Source organism: Pezoporus flaviventris, unplaced genomic scaffold (genome assembly GCF_033815535.1).
Source record: "Pezoporus flaviventris isolate CSIRO_AGI_PZ_B2104156 unplaced genomic scaffold, CSIRO_AGI_Pfla_v1 ptg000007l, whole genome shotgun sequence".
Lineage (NCBI taxonomy): Eukaryota > Metazoa > Chordata > Aves > Psittaciformes > Psittacidae > Pezoporus > Pezoporus flaviventris.
This window is the reverse complement of record NW_026892555.1, coordinates 71,171,130-71,183,772: the sequence shown is the minus strand read 5'-3', so window position 1 is coordinate 71,183,772 and position 12,643 is coordinate 71,171,130. Positions and strand designations below refer to the sequence as shown.

At 38.1% G+C, this 12,643-nt stretch overlaps 1 long non-coding RNA gene across 1 annotated transcript in view; it reads right to left on the bottom strand.

Moving 5' to 3' along the window:
* Nucleotides 1-12,643, bottom strand: part of LOC133267128 (uncharacterized) — a 34,796-nt gene that overhangs the window by 17,541 nt on the left and 4,612 nt on the right. The gene's annotated exons all lie outside the window — the stretch shown is intronic.

The window sequence follows — 12,643 nt, the reverse complement described above, 5'->3', positions numbered from 1 at the left end:
TTTTTAACTAGTGACAGAGCGGATCATTGTCAGATACACATTTACCAGGTTCTGTGCGGTTTGGGATTAAATTCTCATTTTGCAAACTCTTATTGCATATATGTATGGAATTTTAATACGTAATGATTCTGTACAGCCAATGTCTTGCAACTCTCGCATGTTTTATCAGAATCCTTTTCCTCCACTCCACCTTGTTCTTTTTTTCTTTCCTATATTTAGTAAAAACAGTCCTAAGAAGTACATCATTCTTCTCGGCAATCTATCATAACCTGTCTCCAAATTTAGATAGTCTAAAGTTGCTCACTCATAAGCACTAAATTAATTTTCAAAAATGGTTAGAAAAATTGCAATAATAAACATTCCTATGTGGCCCAACACTGTAACCATTTCTGACACAATCCTAAAATCATAAACCACACAAAATAGGACAAGGCAGTATCCTGTAGAAAAATGGAGGTGAAATACTGCATTGTGCCAGATGTTGCATTGAAACTGGAAGTCTCCCATCACTCTGAACATAAGATTAACTTCAAAGGAACTAGCCGCTGTTAGGAAAGAAGTTCATAAAATGCAGAATAATTCCTGAAATAGTATTTCACTGGCCTCCTAGAGGAGGTGGAAGATACAGAACTCCCAGCTAGTGCGGTAAAGGACAAAAAATCAGCTGCTGTCTGCTAGACTGAATCTCCAAACGTGGGTATCTTCACTCAGAATGTAGACAGCAGTAAACGACAAGAGGACAGTAGAGCTAGCACACTGTACTGTTCTATATGAGAACTGTTCTCATCAGACCTCACTTCGAGTATTTTGTACAGTTCTGATGTCCTCAACATAAAAAGGACATGGAACTGTCGGAACAAGTCCAGAGGAGGGCCACGAGGATGATCAGGGGACTGAAGCACCTCCCGTATGAAGACAGGCTGAGAAAGTTGGGGCTGTTCAGCCTGGAGAAGAGAAGGCTGCGTGGAGACCTCATAGCAGCCTTCCAGTATCTGAAGGGGGCCTATAGGGATGCTGGGTAGGGGCTCTTCATCAGGGACTGTAGTGACAGGACAAGGGGTAATGGGCTCAATCTTGAACAGGGGAAGTTTAGACTGGATATAAGGAAGAAGTTTTTTACTGTGAGGGTGGTGAGGCACTGGAATGGGTTGCCCAGGGAGGTTGTGAATGTTCCATCCCTGGCAGTGTTCAAGACCAGGTTGGATGAGGCCTTGGGTGATATGGTTTAGTGTGAGGTGTCCCTGCCCATGGCAGGGGGTTGGAACTTGATGATCTTAAGGTCCTTTCCAACCCTAACTATTCAATGATTCTATGATTCTTTATCTGTATCTAAGTGAGTTTGTTTCCTGAACCCATTTCAATCCACAAGATCTTTTGGCAATCAATTTTACTGTTCAGTATGATAAGTGTGGTCAAAATATATCTTCATTTGCTTTCTTCTAATTCTGATATTGTGAAAAAGGGTGCATCATCATTCTCTATTCAGCTTTTTCATGTCAGTCCTATCATTTTTCATAAAGTTATTTCCTTTATAGGTTGAGGAGTCTTGGTATATGCAGTCTTTCCTTGCTGACTGAGTTCTTTGTTCATGCTTGTCACATTTTTCTGTTCCTCAGCCAACTGTATTCATTAGGAGATGCTGGGAATCAAAAACTGCATGTATGGCAGTTCTCCATACTTTTCAAAATAATGGCTAATATCCTAATCCCTTTTTGATTAGCATCAAGCTAATATCTTCTTAGAGCTATCTGTTATAACTGCAAAATCTTTTTCCTTAGTGGAAGTAGCTACTTAATGGTTCGTTATGGACTATCTGGAATTATTTTTTCTTTATTTTTTTTTCCCCTCATACTTTGCTTTACTGATGCAGAATTTCATCATCATTTTATTGCTGATTTTTTTCAGTATAAGACATTCTCTGCAATGGCTTCTGTCACCTTCTTACCCCTCAGACTACTTACTTTCTTCCTATCCAATCACTTTTCTAGATCATTTATGAATACAGTAGATTGAATAGGCCCCAGTACAGATGCATATTTCCTTCCATTGTGAATGCACTATTCCTGCCCTTTTTTCCTATGCTTTTGTCTGTCATTATTCCATGAAAATGCCTTCCCTTCTACAGATCTTAGTTAACAGTCTTTTGGGAAAGACTTTTAAAATCTTTCTCCCCTACAGATTAATGTTATCAGCTGGATCACATTCATCTACACCCTTCTTAGTTTCCTCAAAGAATGCCAACAAATACATGAGACAAATATCCTGCTTGACTCTCCTATATTACTTTGCTTATATGCCTACTATTTTTATTCTTCAGTATTGTTTTAGCCAGTATATAAGTTAGATTTTCTTCTAAAGGCTTTCATATTATGCCAGGCTTTTCTGGCAAGTACTATGTCTGGAACCCCACAAAACCCTTACAGAAGTTCACATTATTTTCTTCTGATACAGAGTGATGTGAGAAATTGCACACTGCTGTTACAGTTCAGTATTAGGCCAGAATTCGTGGCTGAATCCTGAGAAATGGTTGATATACTTCATATCAACTTTGTCCTGATACCTTCACTTTGAGATATACCCTTTGATGCACCACTGTAAAGAAAGAATCTCACACAGTGAGCAGACAAGAAAAATTAACTTAGCTTCTCTGTTATAGCATTATTTCCTCTAAGAGCTCCTAACATAGCTCGTTCATAAAAGATGTCTAGGTTTGCAAAACTAAAATATTTTATTCTCCAGAGGCATCAAGGAATAGAATATGTTGGCTCATCCTGTTATGATCAGTACCAAAAACATACATGCACTGATATACACATGCACTCTTGGGTTATACTTACGTTTCAGATACTGCGGAGAAAGGTGCATGGTATAAAGGGGAAAGGTGGGAAGATTCATTCTCTTCTTACTTTACATGCAAACAGGAGTAAATCTGTCGAAGCAGCTAAATAAAACCAATATTGTAACTAAGCCCTGACAGGGGAGGAGAAGAAGTCTAGTAGGTCTATCTTGAGCTACAAGTGAAAGCAAGAAACAGAAATGATTCTTTTCTCCTGCAAATAACAGTGGGAGAGAGGGCAACAGAGTTTTGCACTCTGCTGGAAGGAGACCTTTCAATGGAGTTTCTGTAAAACAGTCCTCATTGATTGTCAGACTGAACGCAGCCATGGAAGTGTAGCTGCTTCACTGGGATTTTCATCAGGAGGTATTTGGGTGGCAGTAGAATAACTGCTACTCAGAGGTTGGGGCAATTGCATCAGATGCAGGAAATCCTCATGTTTATGCTTTAAAAGGCCCCTCCAAATTGCTAGTCAGTCGATCCCAGTGGGTGATCTTCGTTGCATATGTACCTTTCTCCACGGTTATGTAAATAATCCTTGATTTGGAGAGAGATGCTGAGATCTATAAATCATAGATGGATAATCTGAAGGTGCAGCACTGAGAGTGTTAGTAACTGCCTTTTGAGAATGAAAATTAGATATTCTGCAGTGACATTCAGCCCTCATCACCAAATACAATTTAATATGAATTATTTCATTTGATCAAAATCAAACTTTCTACTTCTTAAAAAAAAATGGGAAATCACTTAATACATGTCAGTGATCTGGAAACACTGCAGAAGTCTCTCTCAGATGTATTCTCCTTCCTGAACACATCCTTTCATATTCTACCTTTCATGGTGTGATGCCCTCAGACAAAACTGGAAATAGAGATAGTAAACCAGAAGATTGGGCTAGTTCAGTAAACTTTCTAACCATACTTTGCTATGAATTTACATACCTGTGAAAAAATCAAAGGCTTTTGCAAACAGACTGTGATGATGCTGAATTCCAGTCCAACCCTCCCTGTGAAACCTGATTACTGGCCCTGAAATATCTTTAATTTTAGTTCCAGTGAGGTTTTACTGGGGAGGAGGGAAAAAACTGGAGGAAGGAAAAGGATTTTTTTGCAGGGGGAGGGATTGTGAGTTTTGTGAGTTTTTTGTTTGTTATAATGTTTAAAGTGTGCAATTCTGAGACGACATTTTCAAGTCTCTTTTCCAAATTCTTCTTAGATGGCTAGAACTAAAATAATTCATTATTTCTTTATGCTAGTTCTATTCTGAGTATGAAAAATCCAAGCTAGGAGGCCCCAGCAAGTTGGACAAATCACTCTAGTTTTGCCTGTATTACTACTTCTTTCTCTCCTTGATGTAGCATCAATACAGCTGACAAAATATTGCATGCATCTGTGCCGAGAGATTTGACCTGAGGCTTGTCGTCAAGCTTCTACAGCCTTGATATAATTGACGGTTTGGCTTTGACAGCCCTTTTCAGCAATTGTATCAATTAACCCTGGGGACTGAGGTCTTCTCACACCAGCACAACACTAAATTTCTCTCTTGTAGACAAGAACTTAATGGATCATCTAATGCAGTTTTCTTCCTGAATCACCTACTGAAACCTCTGTTTAAGATGAAGAAGAATTGTGGGACCCATTTGCTATAACTCAACAACAAAATAATAAAACATGTTTAATAACTGAAGAGCCCTTGATTGTCCAGCTGCCAACTGGCAAAAAGAGTAACATATCTATCTACGCCGCTTCTTTTATCCTGTGGTATGTCTGGCAGTCTTGGGTTGCCAAGAATAAGGGCAAAATGTTACTCTTTAATTTGAACGCAACTTCCTGGCAAATTAATCTCTGTCAGGTACACATCAAAACAGAGCAGCCTTTTCTTGGGTAATCTGAGCACTGCAGCACAAAAGAGCAGTAAAATTCAATTACAGCTGTGATCTGTGCAATGCAGACTCTAAACAGCAATGTATAACACCAAACCTGGAAACCAAGCACATGAACTAAGGCAGCAAAGGAAGTTGTGAACATATTCTTATTAAATCTTGCTTCTATCAAAAGCCTGAGTCAACCTATCAAAGAAATCCCACTAGTACCAAAGCAAGAGCCTAGGTACAGACCTGCTGAACTACTACTGGATTTCTGCATCTGCTTCAGGGATTCTTCTTCCATCTACCATTCACCATGGATTTGTTTAACAGCACAAACTGCTTAAAACCTCAGGTGTGCCTGATATTTTCTTTTCCCAAAAACAGTTATAACCTCTATTTTTTTTAAAGAAAAATTAATCCCAACTAAGAAAAAAGCATTGGAGAAAGTAGGGTCGTTTGGTGGTTGTTTTTTTTTTCCTTTTATCTCATTCAATTCTGTTTAATTGAAAAAGTGGAAAAGTTTGGGGAACCTGTTTTTATGTGTTTACGCCTTACTTAAGGCTTCACAATAGAAAAAAAGAAAAAGAAGAAAGAAAAATTGTTTTAAAATAAACTCCAGGCAAAAACTTTTGACAAGGAGAGTTGGGAGTTTGTGCCATAATCAACCATCTCACTTTTGTGAGCACAATAGTGAGCTAGCTCATATTAATAACATATTCGTACTCTGGGAGAAATCCAGCCTGGGGGGCTGAGCTATAGAGGCACTGGTCACCTGCAGCTCTGATCAACTTCAATGGGAAGTAGATGTCTCTGTAGATCAGAATTTACTGGAACAGAAATTCAGCCTCGGGATAAAAGGAGACTTTTAAAAGAAATTTAATTTACAGAGAGAAATGTGTCTCGTTAGGGTGGCTGCAAGCTGCTATGTAAGGATCTCCCCAAAGGCCCCAGCCAGCTTTTGATGGAGTACTGGCAAGGGCATCTGCTGTTGTGGCTACAACTCATATCAATTGTTAGTCTCCTTAATTAAATACAAAAACAAACCTACAACTGGAAGTGATTGATTTCCAGCAAATACAGGAGGAAAATGAAATTCCAACAGAATATCAGGCATAAAAGAGTGAATGGTATGATAGCTTTAGTGCTAGGGAATAACTCAGGTTTCCGGTTCTTTGAATGATCCTTCTGAAGAAGTTACTGGTGTAAAACAAGAACTAATTTCTTGAATAAGAGTTTTAGAATTCATTTCAATAGTCTATGAAAACTGCAAATGTGCAAATACAAACCTGTTCTTGAATTTGTCAGAAAAAAGAAATTTAAGTGGAGCCTTGTAACAAAGGGAAGGCAAAAGATGACATGAAGAAAAAAAATTGTAATTTCCTAAGTTTCAGAAATCAAACAGCTAGTGAAACAAAGCTCATTTCAATGTCAACACATAGATTGCTTTCTCAGGTGTTACCTATTTTGTAGAAAATAGTGATGGGCACTGAACTGTGGTTGGGAACTAAGTAAAAGAACTGGGCAATTGTTATAGGGCATGATAAGGGCTAAATTTTCAGAAGTCCTGGACATTCATCCGTTTCCACTATGATACTAATAGCCACATTTTTCAGAGCAGTTCAGTGCCTGGTAGGCTGAGGTCATTTGACAAACCAGTTCTTTGTTATTGCAGTTACTTGCTTGGCTAGCTATGACTGTGGAAATGCTTTCTGAGTCTGGAAGGTACCATGTGCATTGATCTTCCTTTTCTTCTTCTGTACTGCAGCTGCTGTTCTTAGACAGAAGCTGAGGTATAGCCCTCTGAAATTGCCACACTGGTTCAGCAGCCTGAATCTGCTTCCAGAGTCAGTAATCATGTTAAAGCACATAAATTTTAATTATGGAGGAAGGAGGGATGCATTTTGAAAACCTTCAAAGGCAAGAGTTTAACTGTGATGATTACGCAGTTAGGGATGGTTGGTTCAGGGAAGCCAATTTATGGCTGATTTGGTTTAATATCCTTGTATGTTTTCAACAACTATTTTACCCCTAGAACAGGATGCAACTTTTATTTCTTGTTAGCCAGAGTTTTTGGCAGCTCTTGGTCTATGACTTCTGTTCTAGAAACAAGTTCAACAGGTTTTCAGATGTAAGGACTGACACCTTAGAGCATAGGACCCCATTCGCAGTGATCTTGCAAGCACCTAATCTGAAAAGTTAATTCTCTACCAGACACTGCCTGTAATAATTCTCAGGCTATACTGTGGGTAGCCATGGGCATTGCATTGTTTCCTGTTACCTTCTTCCAACAAATAGTAAACTCAACCAGCATGACCAACTTGCATTCATTATCACAATTACAGAACAATTCTATTTCTTTTATGTTAGACCTTGTACCATTGTACCATGGTGCTTGAGCACCCTGCTTGCTTCAGTGGTCCTAGTACATCAGTACTAGGAAATCAGTATATCAAAGCCTGGTGGCAACAACTGAGCAAGGCACCAAGTTTTTTGCATGAATGAGCACCTAAATTTTTATACATATATAAGGGACATAGGACACCAGCTATTCAATGATGCACTCAGTATCTTACTAGGGAGTAAAGTCAACATGGACTAGTAAATGGTGCATTGAAAAGGGAAGATGAAACAGGAACTTTTCATTAACCTCTCAGCTCAGCTACTGACCTGCTGTACGACTTCAAGCCACTCATTTCTGCTCTCCTTTTCCTTCTTTTCTGGTCACTGGAGAATGTACAATTCTAGGCATACCAGCCAATTCATTAAGCATTTCTGCACTGCTTAAGTAAGGGGGACCCTGTTACATCTGGGGTACATCTTAGGTCCTATGTGCAAACACAGAAAAATAATTGTTTCTTTCCCAACTCAAATTCTTGCCCAAAGATTGTTTACTTTGACTTTTGGGGTTTTTGGTTTGTTTTTTTTTTCTCTGCTCTGACAGCTCATAGCCTAAATCATGATTTCTGAGCCATGAAACTGTCATTAGAAAGAAAACTGCATCACCAGTCACTGTGATTGCAGAAGGTCCTAAACATAATAATCTCCAGTAATTAGATCTAAAGACAGAACACTTGGGAATCTCAATTCATGAAACTTTCAATATGTTATAAATCATAATCTGTCCAGTTTTAAAAATGATGACATTATCAAATGTATATGAATCCATTTAAAAGCCTCACTGGGCTTTTAATTTAAAAAGAGCAACAAAATAATCCATTGCTTACCTGGTACTGTATCAGAGGCACTTGCTAAGGGACACAGGGACTTCTACAGTAATGTAAAAGGGTAAGGCTTCCTGCAGACAGGAAAGCAATAAGATTTCAACACCAGAATTAGCAGAATTTTCTTAGTGATTGGAGTATTTAAATAAGTTATCTCCAGCATCCAAGTTGCAACCTCTACGTGCCTATGTAGTCTGGGCATTTATAGGGGTACGGTCACATATGGCGTTGCTGGTTTGTAACAAGGCATGAGGTCACAGCACACCTTCAGGGACAACCGGTTTAAGGCTGCTCCTCTCTACCAATCCTCCTCTTTTTTGTGAAGTTTTAAGAATTCAATCACTTCATCAAGTTTGTTTGAACTTAGCCAGCAGGTTTAAAACATAAGGAAAACAGCAGGGTAAGATGTGCATGCATTATGCACCGAGTGTTATTGCAAAAGCTTCAATTTTTACTAACTGGATAGTAACAATGAGAGAAAAGCAGGGCAGACAACATGAAAAGTTCAAAGATGTGATCTGGAAAGTGTATCACTGAAGACCTTGTATCTCTGCAAGTTTTGGAGAATAACTCCTAAGAGGCATGATGGCTCTCGGAGTCTGCAAACAGTTATATTACAGGTGGTTAATTCTGTAAACCATGGGAAGAACACAGGCTTTTGTACACATCCTGTGAGTTCCTTAATTTTCGAATTCTTGACTTGGAAAACTTAATTTCAACATATGTTTCATCAGCTTCTCCAACAAAATGAAAAAATAATTTAAAATGGTTCAGTTGTAATAGAAAGCATTTTACACATCTGATAATGCAGAAACTTTAGAAGGCATTTAAAAAAATATTTTTAATGGCTTGTCTTTGTGGAAAACAAGTTTGTAACTACCAACCATACAGTGAATGTTTGACCCTATACCAATATTAGCAGAGTATTTGAATGAGAACAATGTATTTTAAACCAGTTATATTTTATATACATAGATCACCTAGAAAACAACCTATGCTGTTTTTCAAATCATTTAAATAAAAACCAAATTCTTAACAGTACAATTCTTGTTATGGAAGTTTTAAAGCAAGTTAGAGAATGGAAGTAAATATTGGCATGAGTTACAGTGCTAAATCGGTTTTGACATTAATAGTGTTTATTTTTCGCTATCTTGCTGTAAGGTATATAAGATGTATTTTTCTTCAATTCCATTTAGTCTTTTAGTTCAGTGTTTAATATGACAAAAGTAAAAACTAAAGAGAGAGCAAAGCTGAGGTTTTGTTTTTTGGGGGGTGCGTTTTCTTCCAGTAATATTAAAAAGCAGTGAAAGGATGAGATATATTAACTTAAAATGTGGAACAGTACAGGAATAGACTTTCTTTCCCTCTAAACCTTGTGATAGTTGATGTTGCCTTTATTGAAGAAATTTACTGTAAACACAAATGTATCTAAAGAAATTTAAATATTGTAAGTAGAGCAAGAATGAAATTACAAATAATAAAGGGAGAAGTAATGCTGATTTGTACTTTCAACCAAATTTCAGATTCTATGTGAAGAGAGCTAAGCACAAGTTTAAGAAATACCTTGTTCAGTTTTCCAACACAGTGACAATGTAAAGACTGAAAATGTTCATAGTGCATCCTTTAGCTTTGCAAAAGGGAAAACCAAGGTATAGTATTAGGACTTGTTTATATGAAAGATGGTGTATTAAATGTTTTATGTTATTCTCCGCATGTCCATGTGTATGTACAAGCAAAAAATGTTTTGTTCCCTGTTTTCAAGCAAAAAGGCACAAATATCAAATAACATTGTGAGCTATGATTAACATGCAATTTGCCCAGGCTACTGAAATGTGGTGAAAATAGGTGCATCAAAATCCATTTATAATCACTCTTGTGTCTTGTAATTACAAGCACAAAATACTGTGCTTTGAATAGATAATTATTTTTTTCCTCAGAATGAGGCCACACACACAGGTCCTAAATTGAATCCTCCCCTCTCTCCAAAGGTTTCACTATGCAATATTTAATATTAGTCAATTATTGTGGTTAAGATCATAATAACACTTTTCTGAAGTTTATAATGGCAGAAAGTCCATTAGAGATGCAACAGGCATGTTAAGAATAGAAAAGTGACTGAAAGCAGCAGAACTTGTGGACATCTTGTACACACAAAGGCAGCATGTATTTCCCTCTCTCTTTCATGGACCTAGAACAGAATCATGGACTGAGTTTGAATACTTGCATTAGAATCTCCTCAGAGCTTACAAGGAGATAAATTGATCAAGTCACAGAAAGAGAGCTTTTCTGATTTCTTTTAAACAACGCCAGTCTTCTTTCTCACATTTTGGAACAAACCTTGTTATGAATACTTTAAGTTAGGATATCTTAAATTAAAAAAATATTTATTTTATTCCTATTTGTTGTGGTTTAACCCCTGTCAGCAGCTAAGCACCACACAGCCACTTGCTCACCACTCCTGATGGGGTGGGAAACAGAATCAGAAAAGATACTTTGAGATTTATCTGCTCTAGCATGGGCTTATCCACACCCGCAGACACTGCAGGGTGTCCTCCTCGTGCATGGACCCATCCACAGGTCACAGTCCCTTTGATTCGAGTTCACATTGGAGTTCCAGCCTGCCTAGTACAGCAGCACAGAAACAGCAGTGATACCATGGCCATCTGCCAGCCCAGGCGCATCACCATTGCCGTTATCAAAATGTTCCCAGGCACGGCACAGTAAGATGATCAGCAATACAGCACTACAGCAGTACAGTGAGCAGCAAAAGCAAAACGCAGCCAGTAATGAGCACTAGACTCTATGTACAGTAAGGCAAGCAAGCCCCACGGCAATCACAGGAATCTGTCAATTACTCACTAAACAGCAATAACAGCTATAAATTCAATCTAGCACATTCCAATCAAACCTGTTGTTCTCTCAAACCCTTCAGGCCCCACACTGGGAGCCAAAAAGGACTGTCATCGTTTAACCCCAGCTAGCAAATGAACACCGTGCAGCTGCTCACTCACCCCTCCTGGTGGGGTGGGGAAGAAAATCAGAGAAGTGAGAAAACTCATAGGTTCATGTAAAGGCAGTTTAATAGGTAAAGCAGGAGACACACACAAAAGCAAAGCAAAACAAGGAATTCATTCACTGCTTCCCCAGACACACAGGTGTTCAGCCATACCCAGGAAAGCAGAGCTCCATCATATGTAATGGTTACTTCGGAAGATAAATACCATCACTCTGAATGTCCCCCCTTTCCTTCTTCTTCCCCCAGCTTTGTATGCCAAGCATAACAGAGACGGAACGGGATATGCTTTTTTTCTAAATATTTGGCAGTTATTCATGTTTAGTCATAGCAAATAATACAGGTTTTATTTAATTTGGGATCTGAAATAAGAAGAAATTATTACAAATGCTCAGTATAGCTGACTTCACAGAAGAAATTTAAGATTTCCTGGTTTTGGTTGAGAATTGACAACCAGAATGTGACAGTCACTTGGAGCAGCTGTTTGGTTTTCATTTTAACCTGTTTGGACAGTCTGGTAAGATGCACCTTCCATATCACAAATATTCCTTAGGTTTCACATTAGGAACATACAAAACTAGTCTTATGCGGAGCCTGATCCTACCTCCCATATCATGCTAAGCTGTGTTGCCATTTTCTGTTGCTGCCACCAACTGGATTAAAATTGGCATTTGGAATGAATCTGGAATCAGAAACTGGAATGAAAACTGGTTAATGGCTAGACTCAACGATCTTAAAAGGTCTTTTCCAACCTAAATGATTTTATGATTCTATGTTCAAGGAAGTGTTCAAGATCATGTTCCACTTATCTAGTGGAAGGTGTCCCTACCCACATCAGTGGGTTGGAACTGGATGAACTTTAAGGTCCCTTCCAAACCAAACCATTCTATGATTCTGAGATACCCATTGGTGCTGAGCCTGATGTCATGAGGTGTGGAATATCCCTTGGGTCAGTCGGGGTAAAGTAAAAAGCAAAATTTAAAATAAAAATCATTGTTTGCTTCCCACCGGGCAAACTGTGATTTACAGAAGTGTAAAGAGAGTCCTTTTACTGAAGATCCTAAGCTCTAAATGACAGAGGAACTCCCCCTGCCATTTAAGTTTTGGTTTCATGCATGCAAAACAGAAGAAAAATGTTGTAACATCATTATCTGTGAAAAAAAAATAATTTAAAAACAATTAATGAAGACACAACTGTAACTACAGCTTGTGTAATACTTCTTCAATAACTACTTATCAGACTCATAAAAAAAGAAAGAACTGGAGCAGTATGTGTTCAGTATCCTTTGCCAAGTGGCATAAAGAAAATAGAAGAAATAAAAAGATGAAAGCTAACCTAGTTTAAAAATAGTTATGGAAGCTTGTTTGTTTGCTTGGGTTTTTTTTAAGAGTTGTTTAAACTGCTTATTTATAATCGAATTTTTCAAATACACATCATTTGTTAGAGTAATATGTACCCTGGCTTTGTTTCTCTCTTTCTGCCTTCAGACTGACTGCTATTTGAAGGCCCTATTTTATATGGCTGGACTAATATTGTTGCACAAATTGCTACCTTTCGAAGGCTGCGATGTGAGCCTGCCTGAACAACTGCCACTTTAGCACCACAATAAAAAATACCTTTCCTGTAACAACTCTCTTCCTTTCAGGAGAAATAATGAAATGAAACAAAATAAAAAGGCATGACTATCCATTTTCCCAGAGGAGTC